We start from the raw sequence: 7,500 nt of genomic DNA on the forward strand, positions 1-7,500 counted from the left end.
TATATATACTAAAATATATATATATATATATATATAAAAATACACTGCAGCTAACTGGATCACCTGCCTGCCAGAAGTATAGTAGAAATAGTACTCCAGGAACGGACTGCAGGGGGCGTCAAATTACGCCCAGCGGTGGCGTGGGGATCCCGTGAGGATCTGATTAAGTCCAGAATTCACTCCAGTCATCACATCAATTGTTGTTGGTAATGTCATGTCCTAAATGTGTCTGTGGACTGTTATTTGGCATTAATGAGGAGGCCTCTGGCTTGGTCACAAAGGTAAAGCCAGGTTATAAGAGATCTATTCTCGGTTACAAACCCCTAGTGCCAGAGGTCCCCCAAGTAATGGTATTCAGGTTGAATATACATTATCCAGTGAAGTTTTCAGTTGGTAAGAAATTGGAAGTTATTTAGGCTGAGGCTAGGATAAGAGGACAGGGAAGTAAAAGGTGTCCCCTGCAACCTCAGCAGCCAGAAGATTACGAGGAGGCAGAGAAAGCCAGAGTGAGGAGTTTGGGTTTGAGTTGGGACGTGTAGAAGACGTTTAAAATGGGTCACTGAATACCAGTTGTTGACTCACATTCTGTGTTTCGTCTGGTCTGTTTCATGTCTCCCCTTTTGCAGATTTAACAGAGATCTCTTCACTTCCTCATCTTCTATATCACCCTGTCACTGCACATCTTCATTTATTTTCTGTTTTATTTCAACCTTTCTTCCTTTCCTCTCCTATTCAATTCAAGAGTTGTGTGAAATGGGAAATAAGTTAATTATGCCCACAGAGGGCAGTTTGGCTTGTGATTTGGTATTAGAATGGGAGGGAGAGGCTGCTGTAAAAAAGGGAAAGAAATTAGCAAAAGTTTGTGGAATTGATATGCATTTGGGTGGGAGATTACAAGTAGATGAATGGCGTACTGTTTTTTGAAACGTAAATAAGGTCTGTTGTCAGATTATAGGTTGCTACGGGCAGCAGATGCTTGGTTTAAAGTTGCAAACGCTATTCATGAAGAAGAGGGTGGATGGAACCAAAATGGTTGCATCATGTACATGTACAAGAAAATTAGAAAAGAGAAAGCTAAGTAGTCAGCCACCGCCTTATAATGGCGTCTGGTCCCCAAGTAGACACTGCCCTTCGTCTACCACCCCTCTGTTCTAAGTGACACCTCTCCCTGTGGCAACACGCCCTATGCAACCGCCTACACCGAAACCCGCCCACATGTTTCCAGTGATGGTGCATAGTAGCAACCAATGTAGCATTTACATTGAATAAATAATTTTTTTTTTTTTATAAATCTTTATTTATAAAAGACAGGATATCACATTGCAAAATTATAAAACTGTGAGTATAGAATCACATCCATCTGGATGAACGGTTTTTAGGTGTTATACCAGTCATTTTTTCTTGTTATTTGACAAAAAGGATGAGTAACATAGAAAGAAAAACAAGAACATCAATGCTATCAGACATGTATACTGAATACTAGACAGTCACTTTTTAACTGGTGTAGCTAGCTTTGATTACAAGAAAAAAGGGAGAAAAATACGCCAACAGTGTGCCAGGTGACAAAAACAGAAAGTAGAAGAAAAAAAAAAAAAAAAAAAAAAAAAAAAAAAATTTCTTTTCCCTTCCCTCTCCTTCCCCTTAACTCAAAAGCATGCTTGTCTTAGTCCCGGGGCTATAAAAGCTGGACAGGTCTTTCCCAGGGTTTAAGCTAAGTTCAGTTGTGCAAACAGTTCTTAAGGTGGTCTGAGCGGGGTCCCCCGGAGAGAGGGGGGCAACATACGCCTCCAACTAACCTCTCCCCGCGCTCCCCACCCCCCAGCCCCCCCCAAAATCACCTGACAAAGCCATATCAGCATAATGACACTAGAACACCCCCTGTCCGAGGTGTCTCAAGGCCATAAATCTCCAAGGACCATCCGGTTCCCTTGCTTAGTCATTTCCCATTCGTCACCTGGCAACAAACATATTATTTTGTTTTTAAACGAGCAACCGTAACTAGTTAAAGCTCAATAGAGTATTTAAGAAAGAGGAGAGAAGAAAAAGAGAAGAAAAAATAGTCTGGAACATACCTGGGAACCTGCGTCCAGCTCCGCCCCCCGTCGAGGCCCTCCCGACAGCACCAAACCTACTAAAAATTAGAACAGTAGAAGGGAACACTTGTCCCTTAAGTGTTTGTCACTTTAGTTTATCTCAGGTCTTGGTTCTCTGCTCCCCTCTGTGGGTCAATAAGGCGTCCTTTCAAGGATGGGTCAGCTAGCTCAAGAAGGGCTATGTCTAGGCTAGAAGGAATGTGACTTAAGTCTGAGGTATATATTGTCCAGGGTTTCCACATCGCAGTGAAGCGGTCTCTACCTCCTTTACATGTGGCAATCCAGTCCTCTGCCTCACGGATATCTCCCACCTTGCGATACCATTCCTCTCTGGATGGGACTTGCGACCGCTTCCAGTATATAGGGAGAAGCCGCTTTGCCGCGTTAAGCAAGTGGGGCAGTATACTTTTTTTATACTGGCTTATTGGCATGGGAGGAATGTGTAGCAGGAAATGTTCCGGAGAGAGAGGAATTTCAATGCCCATGATATCTTTAATTTGTGATTTAATATCCTCCCAGTAGCATTTAATTGCAGGACAATCCCACCAAATATGGAGGAGAGTGCCTTTGTGGCCACATCCTCTCCAACATAGTTCCGACGTTGCTGGATATATTTTCGCTAACTCTGCCGGTACCCGGTACCAGCGCATCATTATTTTGTAGTTCATTTCTTGCGTCTTAGAATCAATGGAACTAGACCGAGTGAGTTGATAGAGGGCAGATAGCTGGGCAGAAGTAAAGACTACCCCCAAGTCTCGTTCCCACATCCTGATGTATGGCGGTTTCACTGTTGGGGTAGCAAAGCTGAGCAACTGATACAGTCCCGAGATCATATGTGGAATTGGTTCTTCGTCTATGAATAGGCGCTCAAACGGTGTAAGGGAGGAAATATCTCTTATAGAGCTTCCGTGTTGTTTAAAAAAGTGATGAAGTTGTCTATATCGCCAAAAGTCCATAGGGAAACTCCCTGACCGGGCTCTGAGGGCTTCTAGTGAGGTTAATTTACCACTTTCCATCAGTCTACCACAACAGGCATTACTGTCATCCACCCAGGAGCCAAAAAATCCTATCTGTTCCCCAGGCAGGAACCATTGGTATCCTCCCAGCGGGGCCAGAGGTGACACGGGGGGCGCCAAGTTCAAACTTGTATTGAGTCGGTCCCAGGCTTTCAAAAGCTGGGTCGTCAATGGAGACGCACAGATTGATAATCCCCTGTGCTCCCGGGCCAGCCACGGGGCATATGCCAGATTTCTTCCCGCTATATACTTTTCCAATGAGACCCATACTTTGGAGTGTGCGTGGAAGCGCCAATTTAGTATCCTTTGTAAGACCATAGCTCGATAATATTTTTGTGCGTCTGGAAGACTCAGGCCCCCCATATCCCTGTGGCGCCTCAGCAATCTAATGGCGATTCTCGGTCTCTTATTGTTCCACACAAAGGTGGATATTATACTGGTTAATTGAGTAAAGAAACTCTTAGGTAAGGCCACTGGTATCATCTGCATGTAGAACAGTACTCGGGGTAAGACATTCATTTTAATAATATTAAGCCTTCCAGTCCAAGTGAAGGCTGTCTTAGCCCACTGAGTCAGGTCTTTCCTCACATTTGTTATTAGGGAAGGAAAATTAGTGTTGAATAAGGTTTCAAATCTATCTGTCAGTCTTATACCTAAATATTTTAGGGATGATTTAGTCCAAGTAAACGGGAAAGCAGTTTTTAGTCGGTCTGTCAGGGAGGACGTCATTTGAATGGGTAATATCTCTGATTTCGTGTAGTTAATTTTGAAATTAGACAACTCTCCAAAATTTTGAAGTTCCCGCATCAGATTAGGCAATGAGACTAGAGGCTCTGTGATGTGGAATAGCACATCGTCAGCATAGGCCGAAAGTTTATGTTCTGTGGGACCTACCGTAAGCCCCTTAATGTTTGGATTTGCCCTAACAGTGCGCAGGAATGGTTCCAGCACAAGGGCGAACAAGAGTGGGGATAGGGGACATCCCTGCCTCGTGCCATTTCTGATCGGGAACCTCGCAGAAAGGGAACCGTTCACTTTTACTTGAGCATGTGGGTCTGAGTATAGGGCCATTATCCAAGTAAGCATATGGGAGCGAAGGCCCAAAGCTTCCAACGTAGCCCGTAAAAAAGTCCAGTCCACCCGATCGAAGGCTTTCTCCGCATCGGTGGATAGGATCAAGTAAGGGGGGGGTGCGGGAGATGTTCGGGCCCAATGGATTAGGTGGATTGCTCTAATTGAGTTGTCCCTAGCTTCCCTGCCAGTAATGAACCCTGTTTGATCGGGGTGGACTATTAGTGGGATTAGTTGTTTTAGTCTGGTCGCTAGGATCTTGGCTAGTATTTTAATATCTACGTTGAGAAGAGATATGGGTCTGTAGCTCTGGGGCATAGTGGGGTCTTTCCCTTCTTTGGGTATTACTGAAATGTGAGCCAGTAAGGCTTCATTAGGGATAGCCGCGCCGTCTGCTATGGAATTAAAGTAGCTACACATTGATTCAGATAGCAGAGGTAAAAACTTCTTGTAGTAGGCCTTGGAGAACCCATCGGGGCCTGGGCTCTTCCCGTTGGGTAGAGAGTTCACCGTGGTTTCTATCTCAGTGACAGTGATGGGTGCTTCTAGTGCAGAACATTGTTCGTCTGTCAGTGCTGGCAGTCCAGAAGCGGTCAAATATGTTTGGATGGCTGTTTTTCGTATGGCCTGGGTCTCTGGGGTCTGTGTCGAATTTAGGTTATATAATGTGTTGTAATAGTCTCGGAATCCAGAGGCTATCTGGGAGGGTCTAACTGTGTACTCACTTGTGGGGAGGCGTAACTTATGCACATGCATAAGCGCTCGTTTTTTTCTAAGGGCTCTAGCCAGCATACGGCCGCATTTGTTGCCATGTTCATAGTATTTATGTGATAAATATCGTGTTCGTCTGCCTGCCTGTCTGTCCAGTAGTCTAGAGAACAATTCTCTCAGGTCTATCAAAGCCCTCAGAGCCTCCGGGTCGCTGTTCTGTTTGTGTCTAAGTTCCGCTTGCTGAAGCGCTTGGAGTACCCTGTCGAAGTCTGCTTGCCTAGCTTTCTTCAATCTAGATCCCTGGGAAATCAGTTCGCCTCTCACCACTGCTTTGTGGCCCTCCCACACCGTCCCCCTACTCAGCCCCTCTTTAGTGTTTTCTTTAAAGTAGTGGGACAGGACCTTTTTGACCTCAGAAACAGCTACAGCATCGTCCAACAAAGATTCGTTCAAACGCCACGACCAAGTCCTACGGCTACTCTGTGGCAGAACCAGGGAGGCCATTACTGGGGCATGATCAGAGATCGTTATATTTCCGATGGACGAGGACTGCAGCAGCTCCAGGGCCAAGTGATCTACACAGATCAGGTCTATACGGGTATAGACGTCATGTGTTTTTGAATAGTAGCTGTAGTCTCTGTCAACCGGGTGAAGAATTCGCCAACTATCTAAGAGTCGGTGTGTTTGCAGGGTTTTACGAAAATGTTTTAAAAAAGCGTGTGAGTGAGAAGGGCGCTTGTGCGAGGTGTCTAGTTGTGGGTCCGGGCTGATATTAAAATCGCCTCCCAAGATCAGAGGGCCCTCTCTAAATTCCGCCAGTCTATCAAGTGTATTATCTATGAAAGTGAGTTGGTTTGAATTAGGGGCATAGATCGTAGCAACTGTGATCTTCTGTCCAGCTATGGCCCCCTTAAGAAAGACATATCTCCCCAAGGAGTCTACCTCAGTGTCAATTACTTGGAGGGGGCAAGACTTATGTATGGCAATAGCCGTACCTCTTGATTTTGCAGTAGGCGAATTGCTGAGGAACCATTGGGTATATATATGATTGGGCAGTTTGGGCAGTGAGTGTGGAGTGAAATGCGTCTCCTGTAAAAGAACCACCTGAGCCCCTGATCGCTTAAGTTCCAGCCACAATTTACTACGTTTGGATGGGGAGCAGAGACCTCGCACGTTGTATGAAATTACCTTAAGTGATGCCATAGGAAGAGCTTGGGATAAGTTGTTTTCGCAGTGATCTAGTGGGCACAGAACGGGAGGCGGAGCCGAAGGCAGTCCCTACAAAAGAGTATACAGTAGAAGAGAGTAAACAGAAGGGGAGGAAGAAGACAAAGTTAAAGTAAGTAAGACAAATTGCAAGGTACATTAATATGAACATTACCACAACGTGGTATACCTGTGAGCCAGATATCGGGCCCCCCCCCGTTAGGGGGAGGTATCCGAGACCCGTCTCTATTTCCAAATATAGGAAATATATACCTAAAAAGGTATGGCCTACGTGGGGGACGTGGACCATCACGAGAGGGAGGGGAGCAAGGGCCAGTCCCGATCCACCGCCCTCTCCTGATCAATAGGCAGTACACATTATACAGTGTATGGGAGAGGGGAGTTCCTATAATAACAAAGAAAAACAAAAGTTCGCAGCTCTATCTTGAGATGAGGAGAAAAATTCAAAAAGATAAAAATGAAAAATAGGGGTTGGGGGAGGACCTCAAAAAAAAAGAGAAAAAAGTGCTAAACAGAGAACTGGGTAAGCAAGGCGTCCAGAATCAGAGCCTAATTTGGCAAGTTCAGGGCTATGGCTTCCGTGTCTTCTCCTGGGATATTCTCACAAGTTCAAAGCCAAGTTCCTGATCAGGGGCATTCATCCCAGGTTAGGTGGTCGCGCACCGCTTCGTGTGCATATGTGGCTCTGACCCAATTGCAGGCGGCATGTCTGTGTTAGTGGTCAGGGGCCCTTCACAAAAGTGGACAATCAGATGAGGTTCTGTAACATACGAGGAGAACGTCTCTCTCGGAGTGCAAATCAAAGGTAGGACAGCTTCCTTTAGTGCCTTGGTGACACAGGTCCCACGGGAGATGTGGATGCAGGACGTCTGCGGTCTCGCCTGCGGCTCCTACGGTTGGCCGTGAGCCACGGCTGGGGTAGCTGTAAGTGAGGATGGTCACTCGGACCTCTCCAGTCCGGGAAGTCCACCGGCTCCAGACCCAGGGTCTCTAGAAAAAATGGAAGGTCGTCCTTAGTGCGTAACGTGACATTCTTCCCCTCTTTGGTTGCTTGTAGATAAAAAGGGAAGCCCCAGCGGTAGGGCAGACCTGCCTTCTGAAGGGCCTCAAGCAGGGGCCGCAGGGCTCTGCGTTGCATGAGCGTGCGTCTTGAAATGTCCTGGTAAAAGTACAGGTGCGCTCCATCAAAATCAAAGTATTGCTTCCCACGCATTTTCTGCATAATTCTGTCTTTTAGTGTATATTTATGAAGCTTGCAGATGATATCTCTTGGGTTATCTGCATCTTGGGAGGGTGGTCTGAGGGCCCTATGGGCTCTGTCTATCTCCACAGGAGCCGTGGCCGGTAACCCCAGTATTTCTCGGAAGAAGTCTTCTAGCGTG

Source organism: Aquarana catesbeiana, linkage group LG12 (assembly GCF_042186555.1).
Source record: "Aquarana catesbeiana isolate 2022-GZ linkage group LG12, ASM4218655v1, whole genome shotgun sequence".
Lineage (NCBI taxonomy): Eukaryota > Metazoa > Chordata > Amphibia > Anura > Ranidae > Aquarana > Aquarana catesbeiana.